Source organism: Rutidosis leptorrhynchoides, chromosome 7 (assembly GCF_046630445.1).
Source record: "Rutidosis leptorrhynchoides isolate AG116_Rl617_1_P2 chromosome 7, CSIRO_AGI_Rlap_v1, whole genome shotgun sequence".
Lineage (NCBI taxonomy): Eukaryota > Viridiplantae > Streptophyta > Magnoliopsida > Asterales > Asteraceae > Rutidosis > Rutidosis leptorrhynchoides.
In genome coordinates this window covers 160794531-160821071 of record NC_092339.1, presented here as the reverse complement: position 1 = coordinate 160821071, position 26541 = coordinate 160794531, and the positions used below count along the sequence as shown (strand labels likewise).

The following is a 26541-nucleotide window of genomic DNA, read 5'->3' as shown; positions in this document are numbered from 1 at the left end:
GCGGTTAAATTGATAGACATCCAATTTTCTGCTTCGTAGTAATAGTTGGATTTGTTAGTGGCTGAGTTGTGAGCTTCCGATTTAAAGGGTTCTGGCTCCCTGCTGCATCTATTGGCTATTCGAAACATGGGCAAAAGCAGAAAAGTCTATTAATTTGATAACTTATATAATTTTTATTTTTTATAACTAATAGGATATTCAGTGAATGCACCGAGCAAAACGTTCACCACCTTTTGTACGTTCACCACCTGTAACTCGATCAAGACATCTAGCAAGTATTGTCGCTGTTGATTTTTTTTAGAATCGTCATCCAGTTAACCAAGTACTCCAATTCAAATTTTCGATAATCCATTTTTTGAACCCGACCTCACAATTGAGAATCCGGAGGATATTCAGGGACAATTCAGAGATCCTGAACCACTAATCTTTCCTCCAGAACCACCAATCATTCAAACAGAGATTGTCGAGGAACCAACCATTAAATCAGAATCCTCTAGTGATTCCGATTCAACAAATTCAATTATGGAGAATCTGGAACCTCTAAGTATGGAAGACCGAATGCGAGCTAAACGCACTGGCCAAGGTCACGCAATTACTCAACCTGACATTAATGCACCAGATTATGAAATCAAAAGACAAATTCTATACATGGTGACTAATCAATGCCAATTTAGTGGTGCACCGAAGGAAGATCCAAATGAACATCTTCGTACATTTAATAGGATCTGCACACTATTTAAAATTCGAGAAGTTGAGGATGAACAGATATATCTCATGTTATTTCCCTGGACTTTAAAGGGAGAAGCCAAAGATTGGTTAGAATCGTTACCTGAAGGGGCGATTGATACATGGGACGTTTTAGTTGAAAAATTTCTTAAACAATTCTTTCCGGCATCTAAAGCCGTAAGACTTCAAGGAGAAATTGTTACGTTCACACAAAAGCCAAATGAAACTTCATATGAAGCATGGACAAGATTTGGAAAGTTATTGAGAGGATGTCCACAACATGGTTTAGACACTTGTCAAATAGTACAAATATTCTACCAAGGATGCGACATCACTACAAGAAAAGACATCGATATAGCAGCTGGTGGTTCCATTATGAAGAAAACAGCAACTGACGCTTATAAAATTATTGATAACACTGCTTCCTACTCACATGAGTGGCACCAAGAAAAAGATATCGTTAGATCATCTAAAGCAGCTAGAGCTGATTCTAACCATGACTTTGATTCCATTTCAGCAAAGATAGATGCTGTCGAGAGACGAATGGAAAAGATGACTAAGGATATTCACTCAATACAAATTAGTTGTGAGCAGTGTGGAGGATCACATTTGACAAAAGATTGTCTCAGTATTGAACTAACAATGGAACAAAGAGAGAATATTTCATACATAAACCAAAGGCCTAGAAATAATTATCAGAATAATTATCAACCGCCAAGACCAATCTACAATCAAAATCAGAATTATAACCGAAATGTTCCATACAACAACCAACAAGGTCCTAGTAATCAGCAAGTATCCAATAATACTTACAACCAACAAATACCTGTTTTTCAAAATAAACCACCACAAACCGATGATAAAAATCCAAATTTAGAAGATATGATGTCGAAGCTAGTTGAATCTCAAACACAGTTTTTCACATCTCAGAAACAAATCAATGAACAAAATGCTCAAGCATTTAGAAATCAACAAGCTTCTATTCAAAATCTGGAACAAGAAGTAAGTAACCTAGCAAGGTTAATAGGTGAAAGAAAACCGGGAAGTCTACCTAGTGATACAAATGCTAACCCCCGGAATGAAATAGCTAAAGCCATTACCACAAGAAGTGGTATTACACTTAAACCACCTGAAATACCTGTAATTTCTGATGAAGCTATTCCTACTCCACAAGAACCACAGTCTGAACAAGATAAGGAAAAAGAACCGGTAGTTGAAAAGGTTAATGAAGATAACACAGTTAAGGCTAAACCTTATGTTAAACCATACCAACCACCACTTCCTTACCCGAGTAAAATGAGAAAAGAGAGACTTGAAGCCGAACAATCCAAATTCTTGGATATGTTTAAACAGATAAATGTAAATCTTCCTTTCATTGATGTGATTTCAGGAATGCCTAGATATGCTAAATTTCTGAAAGAATTAATCACAAATAGAAAGAAAATGGAAGAACTCTCGGCTATTACTATGAATACTAATTGTTCTGCAGTGCTGTTGAATAAGATACCAGAAAAATTATCAGATCCAGGAAGTTTCACAATTCCATGTTTTCTGGGTAGTCTTAGTTCAATAGAAGCATTGGCAGATTTAGGTGCTAGTATAAATCTAATGCCGTATTCACTATACGCTAAACTAGACCTTGGAGAATTGAAACCAACACGAATAAGTATACAACTAGCCGATCGATCAGTAAAATATCCTAGAGGGATAATGGAAAACATGCTAGTTAAAGTTGGTACTTTAGTATTTTCAGTAGATTTTGTTATTCTGGACATGGAAGAAGATTCTCGAGTTCCTCTCATATTAGGAAGACCATTCTTAAACACGGCTAAAGCAATAATAGACGTGTTTGGTAAGAAACTGACCCTAAGTATAGAGGACGAGAGTGTTACCTTTTCAGTTGATAGAGCAATGCAACAACAGCAATCTGCAAGTGATACATGTTATTATATTCAAACTATAGAATCACATGCAGAATTGTTAGAAGAATTTCCAGAATTACAAGGAACAGGAGAATGTTCTTTAGGAGAAGGAACTGAACCAATTGATGAAACAGAAATGTTAGCTACACTTATGGCTAATGGATATGAACTAACAACAGAAGAAATTCAAATGCTAAAAGAAGAAGACAGATATCGATATAAATCATCGATAGAAGAACCACCGACATTAGAGTTAAAGCCACTTCCAAACCATTTGGAATATGCTTATTTACATGGTGAATCTGAATTACCTGTAATAATATCGTCTTCTCTTACTGAAAATGAAAAATCTCAACTCATTTTTATGTTAAAAGCTCATAAACCAGCTATTGCATGGAAAATTCATGATATTAAAGGAATAAGTCCTTCGTATTGTACACATAAAATCCTTATGGAAGAAGGTCATAAAACGTATGTGCAACGCCAACAAAGACTAAATCCTAATATGCAAGATGTTGTTAAAAAAGAAATAATTAAACTCCTTGATGCAGGTTTAATTTATCCAATTTCTGATAGTCCATGGGTAAGCTCAGTTCAATGCGTGCCTAAGAAGGGTGGCATGACTGTCATCACAAATGAGAAAAATGAGCTTATTCCTACTAGGACTGTAACAGGATGGCGTATTTCTATAGATTATAGAAAATTAAATGACGCCACCAGAAAAGATCACTTTCCCTTACCTTTCATTGATCAAATGTTGGAAAGATTAGCCGGAAATACTTACTATTGTTTTCTTGATGGTTTTTCCGGATATTTTCAAATTTCAATAGCACCCGAGGACCAAGATAAAACCACATTCACGTGCCCTTATGGTACTTTTGCTTACAAACGCATACCATTTGGACTTTGCAATGCCACTGCAACCTTTCAAAGGTGCATGATGGCGATTTTTCACGACATGATAGAAGAATGCATGGAAGTTTTCATGGATGACTTTTCAGTCTTCGGTGATACTTTTGAATCATGTCTAGTTAATCTTGAACGAATGCTTATTAGATGCGAACAATCAAATCTAGTTCTTAATTGGGAGAAATGCCATTTCATGATTAAAGAAGACATCGTTCTTGGTCATAAAATTTCAAAGGAAGGAATTGAAGTGGATAGAGCTAAAGTAGATGTAATTGCTAAACTTTCACATCCCACAAATGTTAGAGGAGTTAGGAGTTTTCTAGGGCATGCCAGTTTTTACCGACGTTTCATAAAAGATTTTTCTAAAATTGCTACTCCTATGAATAAACTCCTAGAAAAGGATGCTCCATTTATCTTTTCAGATGAATGCATCAAATCTTTTAATATACTTAAAGAAAAAGTCACTAATGCGCCGATCATGATAACTCCAAATTGGAATCTACCGTTTGAACTTATGTGCGATGCAAGTGATTTTTGCAATGGGAGCCGTTTTAGGACAAAGGATTGAAAAAAGATTTCAACCTATTTATTATGCTAGTAAGACGTTATAAGGAGTACAAACAAATTACACAACTACTGAAAAAGAACTCCTTGCTATTGTCTTTGCTTTCGACAAATTTCGTTCATATCTCGTTCTAGCTAAAACGGTGGTCTATACCGACCATTCTGCTCTTAGATACCTATTTTCAAAACAAGATGCCAAGCCACGATTAATCCGTTGGATCTTACTCTTACAAGAGTTTGATATTGAAATCCGAGATAAAAAGGGAGCAGAAAATCTCGCCGCTGATCATCTTTCTCTTCTTGAAAATCCTGAATTAGAAGTTCTAAATGAATCGGCCATACAAGACAACTTTCTTGATGAATATCTATTGAAGATAGATTATAATGAAATTCCATGGTTTGCAGACTATGCAAACTACTTAGTATGTGGATTCCTTGAAAAAGGATTGTCATACCAAAAACGAAAGAAATTCTTTAGTGATATAAAATACTATTTCTGGGAAGATCCATATTTGTTTAAAAGTTGTCCCGATGGAATAATACGCCGATGTGTATTCGGATATGAAGCTTGTCAAATCTTAAACCATTGTCACACAGGACCAACAGGAGGGCATTATGGGCCTCAACTCACAGCAAGAAAAGTTTACGATGCTGGATTCTATTGGCCTACAATTTTCAAAGACGCACACCTTCTTTGTAAATCCTGTGATGCTTGTCAAAGGGCCAGAAAAATAAGTCAACGTGATGAAATGCCACAAAATTTCATTCAAGTATGTGAAGTATTTGACATTTGGGGTATTGACTTTATGGGTCCATTTCCAAAATCTCATAATAATCTCTACATTCTCGTTGCCATTGATTATGTATCTAAATGGGCGGAAGCACAAGCTCTCCCAACTAACGATGCACGAGTTGTAGTCAACTTTTTAAAACGTCTTTTTGCTAGGTTTGGAACACCGAAAGCTTTAATAAGTGATCGGGGTACTCATTTCTGTAATAATCAACTTGCGAACGTTCTCAAAAGATATGGAGTAACTCATAAAATCTCCACTGCATATCATCCACAAACAAGTGGACAAGTTGAAAATACCAACCGAGCTTTAAAACGTATTCTAGAAAAAACTGTAGGATTAAATCCGAAGGAATGGTCCATTAAATTGGAGGATGCACTCTGGGCTTTTAGAACAGCCTACAAAACTCCAATTGGTACCACACTTTTTAAACTCGTTTACGAAAAAGCATGTCATCTTCCAGTAGAAATTGAACACAAAGCATTTTGGGCTTTGAAGACATGTAATCTTGATTTACATGAAGCCGGACGTCTACGATTAAGTCAACTAAACGAATTAGAAGAATTAAGACATGAAGCATACGAAAATTCGTTAATCTATAAGGAAAGAACGAAGAAATGGCATGATAAAAGAATCAGAAGTTCAAAAGAATTTAAGGAGACAGAGTTCTTTCTTTCAATTCACGATTCAAGCTATTTCCTGGAAAATTGAAATCAAGATGGTCTGGACCATTCATAGTCAAAAGAGTTTTCCCATACGGAACAGTAGAATTAATAAATTCAAATGGGATTGAATTTAAAGTTAATGGTCACAGAGTTAAACATTACATAGATAGTCCGATGGAAGTTGACAACGAAGTTAATCACAATTTCAACACCACAGCTAACTAAGTGTGGGGAGGTTTGAATCTTTAAAGGATAATATGTATTTCTGTTAGAGTTAGATATTCTGTTTTCGTGTAGTTTCCGAGAATGAAACCCGAATGGTCTTTCCCTAGCAGACCCTAAAGAACTAGCCTTCTTCCCCCATTCTGAATTTTTATTTTTTTATGGTTTTACGAGATGAAGACTTCCTGTGAATTAAACCATGGTCTAATGCTACATGCTTTGATCACTAAACGTAATAATGACACCCTTCTAAGTGAATTGGTATCATTAATCAGAGGTAAATTGGACGGAGTAAGAAAAGAATCCAGGAACGAAAATAATAAGTTACATTTTGGTAAAGGAAAATCAAAATCCGCAGCGAAAAGAAGAGCACGACACCTTGAAAGATGTCACAAATGCGAAAAATGGTCACACGAAGGAAAATGCTCGACGAATCAGACATATTCCAATACCGAATTTGTTACTTTATGCAGAGATGGACCGTTCATATGTTTCGAAGAAAAAACGTTGAATGCTCGAGGTTACGCCTATGTAGCTATGGAAAACCAATTAGTCCGACTATCTTATGAGTGGGCTAAAACAGGTCATTGAGAATTCCATTTCACAGGTAAGTATGTACATTTTTTATTTTTATTTTATTGCTTTGAACCTTTTGATAATAAACGCTAAATCGTTCGCTATAAAGTATTAAATTGGTATTCAATAAAATTAGGTTTTGCGACCGAAATTATTGATATCATACAAAAATTTATTACATCACTGCGAAATTTACCGTTTATTCTTAAGGTATAAATATCTTTAATCAATCAAATCAAAATATTTCAAAAATTCGTCATGAGTTAAACTAGGTTATGGAACCGAAATTACTTTACCGAAAAGAGGGGCGCATATTTTTGATAATATTTGATTGATTAAAGTGGGATAAAAGACTAAAAAGATTTTTAATTTTATTTTTACTTTGTTTTTAAAATTAATATTAAATTAATATTGTAAACTTCTTTTAAAAAAATCAATATATTTAAAATTGTAAATATTTGAAAAATTAATATTTTTAATATACGTTTGTATGTATAAAAACAAAAATATAATTTAAAGTTTGGTGTGAATTTTTAATATGAATTATTAATTTTATGCATTTTAAATTTAAGTTTGGTGTGAATTTAAAAACAAAAATTTACTTTATTTCGCTAAGTTAAAAATTGATTTCTAAAAATTCGTCGTGAGTTGAAGACTAGGTCGTTGAACCGAAATTGCTTTGCCCAAGGGAGGGACGAGAACTTTTATTATCATTATTTTTAATCTTATTGAATTAAAGTATGCCAAAAACATAAAAGAAACTCAAAAATCTTTACTTTTAAAACCGCGCTTTGAATTGACAAATTTTAAAATTTTGTCGAGGGATGGTTTAGGACAACGATCCGAAACACCCTCGCTCCTAAAAAGAAACAAATTTTTAAAATTTTATTAATTAATGTTTTAGAAGTTATAAGGTTTTATAAAAATACAAAAAAAAAAAAAAGCAAATGGTACTGTACCCGGAACCCCATGCGATCGCATGGGGTTTGCACTGCAACTCCATGCGATCGCATGGAGCTGGAAAACAGGTCAGATACAAAAGCTCCAGCGAGCAGTCTGTCTCCACACTTCACACACACAAACACATACGAAACTCTCTCAAAACCTCACCAAATTTCACCAAATTTTCACCATAATTCGTCAAATTTCTTGCTCTAATCATGCCTATGTTCGGATTCTTCAACAAAAAGGTAAAAAATTACACCCCTAAACTCATAAATTTTCTAGTTTTTGTGATAATTACCAATATTTTACCTAATGCAATTTTGTTAATTTTTAGTGTAATTAGAGTTAAATTGTTAGTATATTATGCATGTATAACCTAGATTGATGCTATTTAACATGATTTGAAGCCAAAAACTTCAAATTTTTTAGAAATCTAGGGTTTGTGTTCTTGAGCAATTTGGGACTTTTTGATATAAACAGGTTATGGCCAATTTTTGTCATGAATTATTGCTAAATTAAGTAGTGTAACATGTTTAGATAGCTAAATGATCCAAACTTTGATCCTAAACATGATTTTTGAAGATTAAAGTGGACTTTTTAGGTACAAAATTCATGAACTTGATTAATTTGATATAATTGCCATTTGAGACTTGTTTAATTGCAAGTAAAGGTTGTTTTAACATGTTATTTAAGTTAAATGCTTATGAACTTTGTATACATTTTCATATGTGCTTATTTGAAAAAGTGTAGAATTGTAAAAAATGTGAAAATGTGTATAAGTTTAATTTTGATTGAACATGTTATTGTGGTTAATTTAAATTGTTATTTTGCTAACACTAATGCATATTTGGATGCACAAATTTTGTGTTTAATGTGTTTTGCAGAAAACCGATACTGCTGGTGCTTCATCATCATCTAGACAACCACAACAGGAACCTGAACCAGAATATGAGCCGCAATACGAGCCAGAACCCGAACAAGAACCACAACAGGAACAACAACATCAGCCTGATCAACATGTACCTTATTATGATCCGTTACAGTTTGTTAATGAATTCATAGTAGTTCTGATGCATCCGCCAGTAGAATACCCAACGATTCCTGAACATACATTGCATCCTAATCTGAGATTCGATAGAAGCTGGAGAGATTACCCGGCATATCAAAGTAATAAATTCAAATTAGTAACGAAAGATGTAGAGGTGCCTAGGGTAATTGATTGGGATCCTTTGGAAAGGGCCCAACTAGCTGACCGTGTTAGACTGCTACTGATTCAAAGGTATGGCAGTTCTTCTTTTACCGATTGGGAACGCTTATTCACCATTCGTAGGCCTGTATATAAGGAATGGTGTGTTGAGCTGATGAGTACTATAGCAATAAATGTAGATGTAGATAGATTAGATGATAGAAGTTTTCTTAGATTTATACTTGGCTGTAGGATGTACAGGATGTCTATGCTGGACATGGCCAGGGCTTTGCAGATATATACGCCCGCTGAATTACTACTACCCGATTGTATTAATTTGATTTATCGTGGTGAAAGGGTAGATAGGAATTTTGATGCGAACGCCGTCTGGATGCGTATGTCAGATTATAATGTTTTTGGGCGGGCATGAACACATATCTACTTACATATTAACAGAGCTGAGCTTTGTATAATTCATAGATTTTTGGCTAACTCGATTACACAGAGAGGTCACAACAAGGAAAAATTGACCTTACATGATTTATTTTACCTAAAGTGTATTCGAGACCCAAGAGGCTTTGTTAATATCCCTTACTGTGTTGGTTTTTATTTGTCTAAGATGGTGGAAGGAATACAGCAAGGGGGGATAATAGGAGGAGGTATTTTTGTTACTCTCATTGGAGAGTATTTGGGTGTAGATAAGGACCAAGGGGGTCTACTTTTAGAATGTAGGAAACAGGTTGAGCTTTTAGGATTGAGGGTTTATGCGGGTGCTAAGGTATTAAAGAGTAGACGTAACCAGGCAATACCCTATGAAGATAGTCATCCTTAGGTAGAGAGAGGCTCAGATGAGGAGATGGAGGAAGCAGATGACATTAGGGATGTCATTCGGGAGGCTATGACTGATGTCTACCAGCGTGTAGATGAGGTAGATATGACAAACGCGGAGAGATTTAGACGGATGGAGCAGTGGCAAGCCCGAAATGATTACGAGCATTCCAGGCAACGACAACATGATAGATGGGACTATCATCAGCGTCAGATTATGAGCCAACTGTCACCTCAGGATCACTACGTCCCGACCCGACCCGCTTACTATCCTCCACACCAGCCCGAGATTAGACCACCATATACTCTCTACGACCCTAACCAGGCCTACCAGTACACCTATCACCAACCATGGAACCCGGACGACGGCATGAACTGGAACCCCTATCCAGATTGATTTAGTTCCTGTTGGTAATTTTTATGACTTTTATTTTTATTATTTCTGTTTGTTTATGTTTAAACACATTATATTATGATACTTTTAATGTTTAATATTTTTATTTTGTACTAATATTTCATATTTGATTCGAAAGTGGGATTTTAAGTCCCATTTCAAATTACCATGCATGTTTATATTTGTATGTATGTATATTGTCAATTGTACACAACAGGGTAAAACAGCGCATTTTCAAAGACTGGCATTAAGTTCAGCAAAAGCTAGTACTTTTGACGACAAAACAAAAAACAAATGTGATGTAACAACAAGACGGAATGAACAAATGATGTGCACCATTATCATTCAGCAAACAAACGCCAATACGTTTGAAAACTTTGGTAAAATTTAATCATTTTTCTACGCTAATCACCCTCAATAATTTAAATTGTTACTGATTTCTTGCAAATGAGGGCATTGCAAGATCTTAAGTGTGGGAAGGGGTTAAATTCTTTCGGATTTTAAAAATTTTTGACTTATACACTTGGTTACCATTAGAAATACTAGTAACGCAGTAGTTGTATTAGAATCTAGTGCTCTCTGATAATAAAGAACAGCCCTAGTCTTATATACTGACTACCCAATTCTAGTAAAATTTTTCAAAATTTTCAATTAAATGATTTCAAAATCATGTTTATACATATTTATGAACGATAAAACTAGGTGTTAACACCGAAATTATTGTTACCTCGGAAAGGACATAAATTGAGAAACAAACCAAAATGTTAGAATTCATTTAAAATGGAATAGAGGACAATAAAAAGGCAAAGAAATGAAAATAAAAGCCAAGTGTGGGAAAAATTTACCAAGTTATTTTGAACATATATCACATATTTTTGTACAAATAACTGAAGATGCTTTTGCTTTAGACTAAACTAATCAGTTTCACCCGATTTACTGTAATATATTTGAAAGAAAGATGGAGCTACACGATGAATCAATTCCATCATTAAAAGGAAGTAAAGTCTTCCGAAAAAGACACGCGCTTCTTGATTTAGGTCAGGAAGTTGTCGTCCAGACCAGTTGTAGAGTCTAGGAAAAACCTTGAAAAGTTTTCTCAAAAATCAGCAGGAAATCCACGGACCTCAGCATCAAACAGGGTCGCTAAGTGGTCAGACTTATCCTAACCGTGAGAGGATCTGTCTCGTAAAATGGGGAGGGCACCGTGCAAATTAGCTTGATAAGACTAATGAATCAGATCCCCAGAAAGGATAATCTCCTTAAAAGATCAAAAATCAGCTTTTAAGACTGATATTACTCAATCCTTGAGATTGACCTTAAAGATTGAGAATTACAAACTCATGGAATTCGATGATATCTAAACTCGAGCTTGAACGAGAAAATATTTTGATCAAAACTACAAACCGATTTGTTTTCTAAAAACCCATTTTCAATACGTTCATTACCATTGAACGTAAAATCCTGGGAATTCACCTGGAATTCATTAGGTCACCTGAACCAAATCGGGTGTCAACCGTAAGAACGGTGGTTGCATAGCATGGTCAAAGATAGGACCTTGTGCCAGATCGAAAAACTATAGGGTGAGCTTTACTATTGCTCCTACCAAGGATAGTAATTGCATCCGACACGTTATAGACCATAATTAAAAGCATGTCAGGGGACATTGCCTTAACAGTTGCTTGTTCAACGCTTTCCTTTATAACCGGACGGTAGTTTATCGAAAGGTAATATACGGAGCAAGTATACTGGACGTGTTGCTTTACCAATACAAGGTTAGCAAGTGGGTGACACAAAACTACAAGTTTTGAGCTAAAATTTTCAAATCTGAAACCCACCAAACCCACAAAAACAATTTGTAAACACCGGTGAAGGGTTATTCTGGAAAATTTATCTAGGGTAAAAGCTAGATTAAATTTTCAAAAGATCAAATATTTTCATAAAGATCCAATTTCCTTAAAGGATCTAAATTTTTATAGTCATGTGGGACTGTAAACCACATCGTTACTACCATTGTTTATACCGCCGTATAGAAATCACTGATGTACAAAGTGTGAAGAATAAAGAAGTGATTCTAGTATTTTTATTTCAAGACTATATTGCTTGAGGACAAGCAATGCTCAAGTGTGGGAATATTTGATAATGCTAAAAATGAACATATATTTCAAAGCATTATCCCTCAAGAAAGACAAGCTTTTAGTTGCAATTGTTCTATTTACAAGTGATATTCGTTTAAATAATAAAAGGTGAAGACAAAAGACAGATTCGACGAATTGAAGACGCAAACGATCAAAAAGCTCAAAAGTACAAAGTACAATCAAAGTGGTTCCAATTATTGATGAGAAACGTCTCAAAATTACAAGAGTACAAGACGCGAAACGCAAAGTACAAGATATTAAATTATACGCAAGGACGTTCGAAAATCCAGAACCAGGACCAAAGTCAACTCTCAACGCTCGACGCAACGGACTAAAAATTACAAGTCTACTATGCGCAAGAATAAAATATAATATTTAAATAATTATATAAATTATTTATATATTATATATTATAATATAAACCGTCGGCAGAATGAAAACAAAGTCATGTGAACTTCACCAGCTGGCCATGCGATCGCATGGCCTGGAAGAGTAAAAGCCATGCGATCGCATGGCCCTGAAAAGTTGGCCACATGCCTATAAATTCGCAGTTTGGTGAACGATATATCCATCTTTTATCCATCTCTCTATCTATCACGTATATATATATATATATATATATATATATATATATATATATATATATATATATATATATATATATATATATATATATATATATATATATATTTATATTATAATTTTAATTTTAATTTTAATTTTAAATTCCAATAATAAGGGTATGTTAGCGAATGTTGTAAGGGTGTAAGTCAAAATTCTTTCCGTGTAACGCTACGCTATTTTTAATCACTGTAAGTTATGATTAATGTTATTTTTAATTTAATGTCTCGTAGCTAAGTTATTATTATGCTTATTTAAGACGAAGTAATCATGATGTTGGGCTAAAATATTTAAAATTGGGTAATTGGGCTTTGTTCCATAGTTGGGGTTTGGACAAAAGAACGACACTTGTGGAAATTAGACTATGGGCTATTAATGAGCTTTATATTTGTTTAACTAAATGATAGCTTGTTAATTTTAATATAAAGATTTACAATTGGACGTACCTATAAATAATCATATACACTCGATCGGACACGATGGGCGGGATATTTATATGTACGAATAATCGTTCATTTAACCGGACACGGGAATGGATTAATAGTTAATGGACTTATTAAAACAGGGGTGAATTATGTACAAGGACACTTGGCGTAATTGTTAACAAAGTATTAAAACCTTGGGTTACACACAGTCAATATCCTGGTGTAATTATTAAACAAAGTATTAAGACCTTGTTACAGTTTAAGTCCCCAATTATTTGGAATATTTGACTTCGGGTATAAGGATAATTTGATGAGGACACTCGCACTTTATATTTATGACTGATGGACTGTTATGGACAAAAACCAGATGAACATATTGAATAATCCAGGACAAAGGACAATTAACCCATGGGAATAAACTAAAATCAACATGTCAAACATCATGATTACAGAAGTTTAAATAAGCATAATTCCTTTTATTTCATATTTAATTGCACTTTTAATTATCACACTTTTATTTATTGTCATTGTATTTAATTGCACTTTTAATTATCGTACTCTTTAATTATCGCAATTTTATTTTATCGCACTTTTATTTATCGCAATTTCATTATCGTTAATTACTTTACGTTTAAAATTATGTCTTTTATATAATTAATATTTTACATTAGGTTTTAACTGCGACTAAAGTTTTAAAATCGACAAACCGGTCATTAAACGGTAAAAAACCCCTTTTTATAATAATAATACTACTTATATATTTTTTTGTATTTTTAAAAATATAGCGTTAAGCTTGTTTTAGAGATCCCTGTGGAACGAACCGGACTTACTAAAAACAACACTACTGTACGATTAGGTACACTGCCTATAAGTGTTGTAGCAAGGTTTAGGTATATCCATTCTATAAATAAATAAATATCTTGTGTAAAATTGTATCGTATTTAATAGTATTTCGTTATAAAAATAATACTATTTCCTAGTATATCTCGCACACATCAATCCCCAATAGAATTAATCAACTCCCTAGTTCCTTTCAGGAAGATGATAAATAAGCTAGCATAGGCTTCTAATTACAAAGTACAAGACTCACCCTTTCTAGTGATGACAATCCTAAGATAATTCTAAGGATTAATACAACACTATGTAAACTCACAAAGATATTAATTTGATAGTAAGTTTACAACCCCTTCTATAATCTATGAGATTATAAAACTTCTCTTGCTAATCACAAACATATGTATATCAGTTATGTTCTTTGTGATTCTCTGATAATTTTGAGTTGAAGCATGCAAGAGGTCCAAGTCTTCAAAGTTCTCCAAGTCTTGCTATTTATATGGAGAGAGATAAAATGTAGCCATTGATGCGGCTGGGACCACGGTCGACCGTGGGTCGATTACACGCGGTCAAGTCCAAAAACTTCTATCCGTTGTATAACCATTTGAATCAGTTCCGAACTTTAATCTTTGGAGTCTTTACTTCATTTAATACTTGCAAAAGATACCCAACATCCTATACAAGTGCTATATGTATAAAGTATTCATTTATCTTGGATGTATTGCCTTGATAGTGACTTGACATGTTTAAAATGAAAAGTCTAACATTCTTGGATACAAGTCATGATAATCATTTGAGGCAATCTCAGTTGTGTCATAATATTTTATTTGTAATTAACACATTTGCTAAAATCCTATTGGTTGGTAAACATGTCATTAATGACAACAACTCACTTTAATCACAAAGCACATTGGTATTCAATTTTAAACTTGTTTGTGAATTAAGTATGTTTATGATATCTTAACAAATTAAGCAAATAATATAAATTAAGCATGTTATAAGACATCAAGTTAATCAAGTCTAAATCATTATTAAACTTGATTTTTTTTTTACTTAAGCAAATCATATGTGTGTTATTGATTCTTCATCCTTTTAAGATCACTAGATTATAACACATTAGCATAAGCATATAATGAAGTAGTCCAAATACAAGTTGATGGATTTCCAACTTGTGGCACATAGCAAGACAAGGTTCATACATATACATATTAAGTAACTACTTAACAAATTAGTACTTAGCACATAGTCAAATAATACTCATGTATAAATAACAAGTAGTCAAGTAATATTCATGTAATGACTAGCAAGAGATCACTAATTAATCTAGGATTAAACATATAGTGATAGCATAGCACTGAACCAAGGCTATGTAAGTTTTACTAACAAAGTGGCATTTGCAAGATTAATATATAAGTATACATTAATGTCCAACACATGTATAAGGAAGGAGCAACTCTTGGTTGGGACTTGATTACCATCCTAAGTAAGTCTAAATACCTTTTAGGATCACTTGTTTTCTTGTAACACATATGTTTAACGAAGATTAGTGTGTTTAACACATTTTTTCTTGTAACACATTTTAGGATCATTAAGGTGTCATTAGGTGTGTTTAACGAAGATTAGTGTTCTAGTGACCAAAACTCCTTTGGGTATGAAGGAGGCAACTATTCTAAGCATGTTTAAAAAAGTTTTATAAATTATAGATGCCCCGAAGTGGTCAAACTAAATTTGATCAAAAGTTCAGACAGAACCTTCTGCCGTCGACCTATAGTTGACCGTGGAGTCGATCGTGCACTCCTGGTTTCATAAACCAGAGTGCAGGGTTCCATGGTCTGACCCGCGGTTAACCGTGGACCAAACCGTGTAGCCTAAATTTCAATCTAAGCTTTGTTTGGTTTTGGTCTTTTGCTAGAGTAAGTGTGGATTAGTGAACTTGTGTTTTTATGTCAAGATGTCTACCATCACTTCTAGTTATGTGCATGTTTCATCATCAAAACACTTATTGATATGGGTTAAGATTAGTATTATCATTAAGCATAAACCCACATTCTCCCCCAACAGAATGTTTTTCTTTCTCACACCATCAACTTAACCATTATTTTCATATCTAACATAATTCACTAGCACTATGCACATTTTAATGACCCGTCCTAATTCATCTGGATGAATACATTACATTTGGTTACATCGCGAGGTTCTTGACCTCTATATGATACATTTTACAAACATTGCATTCATTTTTAAAAGACAAACTTTCATTTCATCGACTATTGACGGCATGCATACTATTTCATAATATATTCAACTATAATTGACTTAGTAATAATCTTGATGAAATCGACGACTCGAATGCAACGTCTTTTGAAATATGTCATGAATGACTCCAAGTAATATCTCTAATATGAGCAAATGCACAGCGGAAGATTTCTTTCATACCTGAGAATAAACATGCTTTCAAGTGTCAACCAAAAGGTTGGTGAGTTCATTAGTTTATCATAATCATTCATTTTCATCATTTTAATAGACCATAAGATTTCATATTTTCATAAACATCATTTTCATATCAGGAATTTCGCAAACTGCATAGAGATAATTATTCATTCATATGGTGAACACCTGGTAACCGACATTAACAAGATGCATATAGAATATCCCCATCATTCCGGGACACCCATCGGACATGATAATTTCGAAGTACTAAAGCATTCCAAATTCCAAAATGGGGCTTGTTGGGCCCGATAGATCTATCTTTAGGATTCGCGTCAATTAGGGGGTCTGTTCCCTAATTCTTAGGCTACCAAGCTAAAAGGGGCATATTCGGCTTCGATCCATTCAACCATATAATGTAGTTTTGATTACTTGTGTCTATTTCGTAAAACATTTATAAAAGCGCATGTATTCTCAGTCCCAAAAATATATATTGCAAAAGCATTTAAAAAGGGAGTAATGAAACTCACAATACTTTATTTTGTAGTAAAAATACATATAATGACATTGAACAATCCAGGGTTGGCCTCAGATTCACGAACCTATATCATTTGTATATATATTAATACCTATACTTGCAATCGAATAAATATATATATTATTATTAATGATATAACTTTTATATTAATAACCTATATTCATTTTATATAAAAAACATTAAGTTTCGTTATGTTATATGTTTAATATATATATATATATATATATATATATATATATATATATATAATATATATATATATATATATATATATATATATATATATATATATATATATATATATATATATATATATATATATATATATATATATATATATATATATATATATATATATATATATATTACTTGTTAGTTAAAACAGTACTTTAGTAATACTAAGTAATATTTGAGGTAATAATAGGTGTTAAAGCTAATAATAATAAAAATGACCATATTATTTATAATTCTATTAATAAATATATTAATGATAGTTTTCAATAATTAATCTCATAATAATGATAATATCAGTAGTTTTTAATAAAATGGATACTTTAATAATAACGGTTATGAAAATATTAATTTTTGATAATCATACCTAATTTAATAATAATTATAATTAAAACAATATCTATTTTGTTAATTATGATAATAAGTTTAATTATAACCATACTAATAATAATGATGTTATTACTAATACTTGTGTCGATATTAACAATAATAATTCTAACAATTTGTAAAATGTTACTAATAACAATATTTATAATAATTTGTATTATGTTCATAATAATGATAATAATACTAATAATGATCATAATTATAATAATAATATTTCATATATTAATATTAGTATTAATAATAACAATAGTACTAAGTAATGATATTTGGTAATAATAATAATAATAAGTAATGATAATAATAATAACAATAAAAATAAAAATAAAAAGTTATACCTTACTAAAATAGGTTTTAAACAAAAAGATGCCCCAAGCCGGGCTCGAACCCGAGACCTCTTGGTTACACAAACAAACAGCCAACCAATGCTCCATTTAAACTTTTTCTGATTTAATACCCATAGTTAAATATTTAAACTGTATTCAAAAAATCGTCATCATCTTCCCCAAATTAATCGATCAAAATCTTAAACCATTTGTATCAATGATTTCAAGAGTGGAATTAAGTCTTAGTAACAACCAGAAACTACTCATAATTTCTGATTGAACTAATTTAAACAAATTTAAAGAAATTCAATCTATAATAGTTTATCAAGAACACGTATGAACTAAAAATCAATTTCGCATTTTTAAGACGTTTAGCTAAAGATCATAACACGAAAAAAATGTTAAATCATTACTGGAAACTTTCTCCATTCTCAATTTAATCTGAAAACACCCAATTGAACTCGAATTTCTCTTATGAACTATACGTTTGACTTTTTGAAAATAAGATTTGACTCGAAAATTTGAACTTGATAGGAAAAATTGGAACTTGAAACTTTTCAGTTAGTTTAAATGAATTATTTCTAGTAACACTGCATTATCACATTTTGAAATTCATTTCGAATTCGTTGAAATTGAAAAATGAAAGTAAAACAGAGATATCGTGCAGTTTTCTTCAAATTGAATTTGATTTTTGTTGTTTTAATTCAAATGGTACTAGTGGAGTAATATATAAATGTTAACCGATATAATTTACAGCTAATGTAATCACAATTATCGTTTGTTGGCTAGCTTGATTGGTACGACCAGAAAATCACATCAGGTGAAAATTAGAAAATTCCAATCGTTACTAACAGAATTTGTTTGTTTATAGGACTAATTGGGATTAATTCGTACCAGCTTGTAATATTAAAACAAATTGCAACGTCACTTGATAATGATAGGAAACGGATTACGTAAATTTATATATATATATATATATATATATATATATATATATATATATATATATATATATATATATATATATATATATATGTATTTATTCGTATTTATATACCTATATAAATATATGAACTGTATTTGTAACTATATATATCCGTATTTTGTATTGGTATATATATTTACTTATAATCTGTATTTAACAATAATCATATAACTGTATTTAGAACCGTATTTGTGTATCTCTTTGATTTATATTTATATTTATACCTTATAATTAATCTTATTATTAAATATAACGAAAATAATAATACTCTTAATATTATAAATAATAGTAATACAAATTTATAGTAATATAATAGTAATAATAATAATATTATTACTAATGATATTGATAATACTACTATAAAATATATAATTATAATATTATTAATAACAATAAAACTAATTATACTAGAACTAATATTTTTAATGATAACAATAAAACTAATAATAATAATATTATATCAATTTATATATATAGTAGCTTACATATAATATCTACCGATAATAATAATATTTTTCGACACTGATTTTAATACAGATACTAATAATAATAACAATATTAATATTATTATTGGTACCATTTATATTATTAGTTATAAATTTTATTATTTTTATTAATGATAATAATAATACTAACATCATATCAACTTATACTTATCGAATTATATATATATATATATATATATATATATATATATATATATATATATATATATATATATATATATATAATATGAATGATAAAAAAATATTATGATAAAATAATGATAATAATATTAACATAGCAATTATAATCTTAACTTGTAATTACATGTAATATATTAATATTACATATTAATGATTATGTAACATTCATCATATACGAATATTTATTTCAATAAACACAGTATTTTAGTTATGTACAAAAATCATATATATATGTATATATATATTGTTCACATATTTAATTACAAATAATTGTTCGTGAATCATCGGAAATAGTCAAAGATTAAATGCATTCATGTAATAGTTTAAAATTTTTTGAGATTCGTATATACAGATTCTGCTTATCGTGTCGAAATCATAATAAGATTAAGTTTAAATTTGATCGGAAATTTTCGGGTCGTCATAGTACCTACCCGTTAAAGAAATTTCATCCCGAAATTTGAGTGAGGTCGTCATGAGTAACAATAAAAATGTTTTCATGACGAATATGAATTGATAATTAGAGTTTTATCACCGTTGAGTAATATGAATAAACCAATTCGATTACTCGAAGCGTATGAATGAAGCTGTCTCAAAAGATTGAGATCGAGATTTAACTTTTGATGTAGTCAAGGTGGATTTTCAGAATTCAAGGAATTTAAAGAAAATTTTCGAAATCTAAAAGATTTGATTCTTCGGCGAGTAAGGAAATTAAGATCTCTATAATTAAATACGGTGATCTGCCTCGATTATTCTGTCTAATATTTCCATTATAAATTAAACTTTTCCGTTCCATTATTTTCACCATTCCTATATTTTCTTTCTTAGTTCATACATCCAAAAGATAGTGATAATGCTTAATCCAGTTCTAATCCTTGATATTTTCCTAATTATCATTTCTGTCATCCTTCTTTTCAATCTTCCACCAGAAAAATCTGTTTACTTTTACTATTACCTTGACACTATTCTTAATTCTACCGTGTCTTTATATTGCTATTCGTATTAATATCCACGGTTTGTAACCTCCGTGTTGTTATTGGGCTTTATATTTTCTCTTATATTTCGGAGCTCTTTGCCTTTTTATTCTCTTCTCGAACTCTAGTAAAGCGAGTAATGGTCCAGAATTCGTAAGTATGGAGTTTCGAATGAACTTAATGTTCTAAACGAGAAAGAACGTAATAGCACGATTTGATTTGTCAAATTACCAGAATCACTGAGAATAGAACTATCAAGAATATATTTTCTTGATATGTTCAGAAGTTAATCGTCATGAAAGAGTTATGTAACATGACACATGATGACGTTATAATCTGTGAATCATCATGTTCCATTTAGAAACTCAGCATGAGTTACTATAATATAATCACGTTGATCAAGTGTCATTATATTATACTAACTCATGCATCAGTTCCCAACATTACTTCAATAACATTCATATTTTAAACTCGAAAGTTTACAGAATATAGAAACTAACAGTTTCTATATGATGTAACACTAATATCACGAAGATATTAATGATTTCAGATAAGAATAGTTATGAAAATATCTTCAGAAATATGGAGGATATTTATAATGAAAGATACGATGATATCTTAGAATTTCTAATATCGAAGGATGGTGAAGAAAATTTGTCCGCAAGAGTTTGGAGTCAGAAGCAAGGTATTCACTAAAGATTTCATCAGAAACAGAATCATCAGGATTCTTAATGTACAAGTTTAGTCCTTGTGATTTGTTCAGAGACTCCTTCGTAGTTTGCTCAATCAGTTTTTCAGTTTCAAACTTTTTCTGAGCTTTGCCAACATACAATTCTTTATCATCAACTTTTGGCTGTTGAGGTCGTTTACAGTTTTTGTTGCTTCATTCAACTTTTCAAAATTCAGAGCATTAATTCGCAGACTGGGTGCTTTTCAGAATTTTAGAATGGAAGATCATAATTCTAAGAGATACATGTCATATATATACATATAACTGTTGATGTAGTAACGCTACGATATTTCAAAATGCTGATTGCTAGTTCTCGGCAATTGGTATGGCAATTCTCGTTATAAGATGTGGATAGGGTTTCGATAAATATAATGATTTTTCGGAAAGTCAAAGATCAATGAAGTTGCTGGTAAGTTTCTGCTAACGTGATGGAATATAAACGGTTCCCCGGTAATGATGACGAAAGGCAAATTTATATATCAAAGTTATAATAGAGTTTATTCGAATAAAAAGTCGAAATTGATTTGCTGAAGCTGTGAAAAAATTGACTACTTTTGAATGGGATTGCAAATTGATTTTCGGTAATAACAACGCCAAAGGAGCTAGCACAGATACGTGTTAAACGTTTACTCAGGTTCTGAGTGTTTTTAAGTGGATAACTATATGCATCAATCTTTTCTTCTGTAGATGAAGTGCGGTTAGTTCATCCTCTCGATTGAGGTGTTTTCAAGAATCATGAAAGGTTTGAACACAGATTGTAATCGTCAAGATACAAATGAGGGTTAAGATGAAATCAAGTGGCAAACTTGAAGAAATGTTTAGTTTCATATGTTATAATCAATATTTTAATTCATTTTAATCGTCCAATGTTATTAGTCCACAGTCGATAGTCCACGGTTAACAGTCCAATAATTCATATATAGTTTAATATATACTATTCGAATTAATTAATACGTATCGTGACCCGTGTACATGTCTCAGACTCGATCACAACTCAAAGTATATATATTATTATAGAATCAACCTCAACCCTGTATAGCTAACTCTCGCATTACTGCATATAGAGTGTCTATGGTTATTCCAAATAATATATATAGATGTGTCGATATGATATGTCAAAACCTTGTATACGTGTCCCGATATTTAAAGTGCGTAAAATAAATAACAGAAATTAAATGACGATAAATAAAATTGCGAGAATAAAAATTGCGATAATAAATTGCGATAAATAAATTGCGATAATGTAATAGGGAATTAACAGTTAGCTAGAATTTTGTTAGCGTGGATTCTTAACAAAATTTCTCATAGTTAATTTGTTTGTTTCTAACAAATTTTATTTTGTTCAATGTTTTCTTCATTATGCCACTTGTTGGATTCTGATAGATCAAAATCCAAATATGAAATTGAATGAAAAGGGTTATTATGCGGTGAACGGATACGTATATCGGTGGTTGTAAATAGGATAGTAAATGACTGTTGAATTAGATTTAAAAGAATGTACAGTGTAATTATTAATGTGAAATCTAAATATTCCTCGAGTATTACCTACCCGTTAAAATATTTTCACCATTAACAGTTTGTACAAAAAAAAAATTAATCACAATCTTTATGAAAAAATATATATACCTATATATTTTCTTTAGATGTAATCATGGATTTAATGAGTCAATATGATATTAAACTCATTTGATTTACCGTTAGAATAAGAATATATAATCTCTAAAACATTAGAGATTACATAATCGCTATGTCGAATGAAGATAAATGATGTAGAACGTCACGTAGAATGATGATTATACTCGAGGTACAGAATGAGATGTTGAGGCATGGATTGTTGATGGTACTGGTGCTATTATTGATGGTACTGTTGGTGCCGATGATGTTGCTGAAGCTGGTAAATTTTGCACTATATTCTCCAAATTGATTACTCGAGCGCGAAGTTCGTTGACTTCTTCTATTATTCCGGGATGATTGTCGGTCGGAATAAGCGGATAAATAAGGTTTAAAATTGTGGATAGAATATAATCGTGTCTAACTACTCTAGAAATGAGGCTGAAAATGGTGTTTCAGATAGATTCGCCGGTAAGTGCTTCAGGTTCTTCGTCAAGAGGGCAATTTGGTTGGTGGAAAGAATCGCCTTCTTCGCGTCTCCTTTGATTAAGTCAACTACAAACCCATCAGATAAATTGGGGATGGCTGATTCATGCTGGTGATGCTGCTTTCGGAGCTTAGGTGAACATCCATGTTGGAATAGCGATCGGAACGACTATCGGAATAGCTTATCGGAATCCGAAGGACTCGAACTGGTTGAGGGATTCATCTCGTACGATCAGATGAAGGATTTTCGTTAGGAAATAGATTATAGGATGTAGAATAGTACCCTGCAATACATAATTTACATATGCATATATAATACTAAAATCCCATATGTTACGGAGGAATCTACGGAAGCTGTTAGGTAAAGTCTATAGTAACAGATACGCTAAGATATGAATTTTGTCTATACACTATCGATGCACTAACTGTAGTAAGATGTGTCAACCAAAAGGTTGGTGAGTTCATTAGTTTATCATAATCATTCATTTTCATCATTTTAATAGACCACAAGATTTCATATTTTCATAAACATCATTCTCATATCAGGCATTTCGCAAACTGCATAGAGATAAAAATTCATTCATATGGTGAACACCTGGTAACCGACATTAACAAGATGCATATAGAATATCCCCATCATTCCGGGACACCCATCGGACATGATAATATCGAAGTACTAAAGCATTCCAAATTTTAGAATGGGGCTTGTTGGGCCCGATAGATCTATCTTTAGGATTCGCGTCAATTAGGGGGTCTGTTCCCTAATTCTTAGGCTACCAAGCTAAAAGGGGCATATTCGACTGCGATCCATTCAACCATATAATGTAGTTTCGATTACTTGTGTCTATTTCGTAAAATATTTATAAAAGCGCATGTATTCTCAGTTCCAAAAATATATATTGCAAAAGCATTTAAAAGGGGAGTAATGAAACTCACAATACTGTATTTTGTAGTAAAAATACATATGACGACATTGAACAATGCAGGGTTGGCCTCAGATTCACGAACCTATATCATTTGTATATATATTAATACCTATACTTGCAATCGAACAAATATATATATATTATTATTAATGATATAACTTTTATATTAATAACCTATATTCATTTTATATAAAAAAAATTAAGTTTCGTTATGTTATATGTAACAAATATATATATATATATATATATATATATATATATATATATATATATATATATATATATATATATATATATATATATATATATTACTTGTTAGTTAAAACAGTACTTTAGTAATACTAAGTAATATTTGAGGTAATAATAGGTGTTAAAGCTAATAATAATAAAAATGACCATATTATTTATAATTCTTTTAATAAATATATTAATGATAGTTTTCAATAATTAATCTCATAATAATGATAATATCGGTAGTTTTTAATAAAATGGATACTTTAATAATAACGGTTATGAAAATATTAATTTTTGATAATCATACCTAATTTAATAATAATTATAATTATAACAATATCTATTTTGTTAATTATGATAATAAGTTTAATTATAACCATACTAATAATAATGATGTTATTACTAATACTTGTGTCGATATTAACAATAATAATTCTAACGATTTGTAAAATGTTACTAATAACAATATTTATAATAATTTGTATTATGTTCATAATAATGATAATAATACTAATAATGATCATAATTATAATAATAATATTTCATATATTAATATTAGTATTAATAATAACAATAGTACTAAGTAATGATATTTGGTAATAATAATAATAATAAGTAATGATAATAATAATAATAATAAAAATAAAAATAAAAAGTTATACCTTACTAAAATAGGTTTTAAACAAAAAGATGCCCCAAGCCGGGCTCGAACCCGAGACCTCTTGGTTACACAAACAAACAGCCAACCAATGCTCCATTTGAACTTTTTCTGATTTAATACCCATAGTTAAATATTTAAACTGTATTCAAAAAATCGTCATCATCTTCCCCAAATTAATCGATCAAAATCTTAAACCATTTGTATCAATGATTTCAAGAGTGGAATTAAGTCTTAGTAACAACCAGAAACTACTCATAATTTCTTATTGAACTAATTTAAACAAATTTAAAGAAATTCAATTTGTAATAGTTTATCAAGAACACGTATGAACTAAAAATCAATTTCGCATTTTTAAGACGTTTAGCTAAAGATCATAACACGAAAAAATGTTAAATCATTACTGGAAACTTTCTCCATTCTCAATTTAATCTGAAAACACCCAATTAAACTCGAATTTCTCTTATGAACTATACGTTTGACTTTTGAAAATAAGATTTGACTTGAAAATTTGAACTTGATAGGAAAAATTGGAACTTGAAACTTTTCAGTTAGTTTAAACGAGTTATTTCTAGTAACACTGCATTATCACATTTTGAAATTCATTTCAAATTCGTTGAAATTGAAAAATGAAAGTAAAACAGAGATATCGTGCAGTTTTCTTCAAATTGAATTTGATTTTTGTTGTTTTAATTCAAATGGCACTAGTGGAGTAATATATAAATGTTAACCGATATAATTTATAGCTAATGTAATCACAATTATCGTTTGTTGGCTAGCTTGATTGGTACAACCAGAAAATCACATCAGGTAAAAATTAGAAAATTCTAATCGTTACTAACAGAATTTGTTTGTTTATAGGACTAATTGGGATTGATTCGTACCAGCTTGTAATATTAAAATAAATTGCAACGTCACTTGATAATGATGGGAAACGGATTACGTAAATATAATATATATATATATATATATATATATATATATATATATATATATATATATATATATATATATATATATATATAAATTTATTCGTATTTATATACCTATATAAATATATGAACTGTATTTGTAACTATATATATCCGTATTTTGTATTGGCATATATATTTACTTATAATCTGTATTTAACAATAATCATATAACTGTATTTAGAACCGTATTTGTGTATCTCTTTGATTTATATTTATATTTATATTTATATTTATATTTATATTTATATTTATACCTTATAATTAATCTTATTATTAAATATAACTAAAATAATAATACTCTTAATATTATAAATAATAGTAATACAAATTTATAGTAATATAATAGTAATAATAATAATATTATTACTAATGATATTGATAATACAACTATAAAATATATAATTATAATATTATTAATAACAATAAAACTAATTATACTAGTACTAATATTTTTAATGATAACAATAATACTACTAATAATAATACTATATCAATTTATATATATAGTAGCTTTCATATATTATCTACCGATAATAATAATATTTTTCGACACTGATTTTAATACAGATACTAATAATAATAACAATATTAATATTATTATTGGTACCATTTATATTATTAGTTATAAATT

At 30.7% G+C, this 26541-nt stretch overlaps 1 non-coding gene across 1 annotated transcript; it reads right to left on the bottom strand.

The window, feature by feature from the left end:
- Nucleotides 1-906: 906 nt before the first annotated feature.
- Nucleotides 907-1013, bottom strand: LOC139860750 (small nucleolar RNA R71). The gene has a single exon (XR_011763373.1). It is a non-coding gene; the product is annotated as a small nucleolar RNA R71 (small nucleolar RNA).
- Between the last annotated feature and the right edge of the window lie 25528 nt (nt 1014-26541).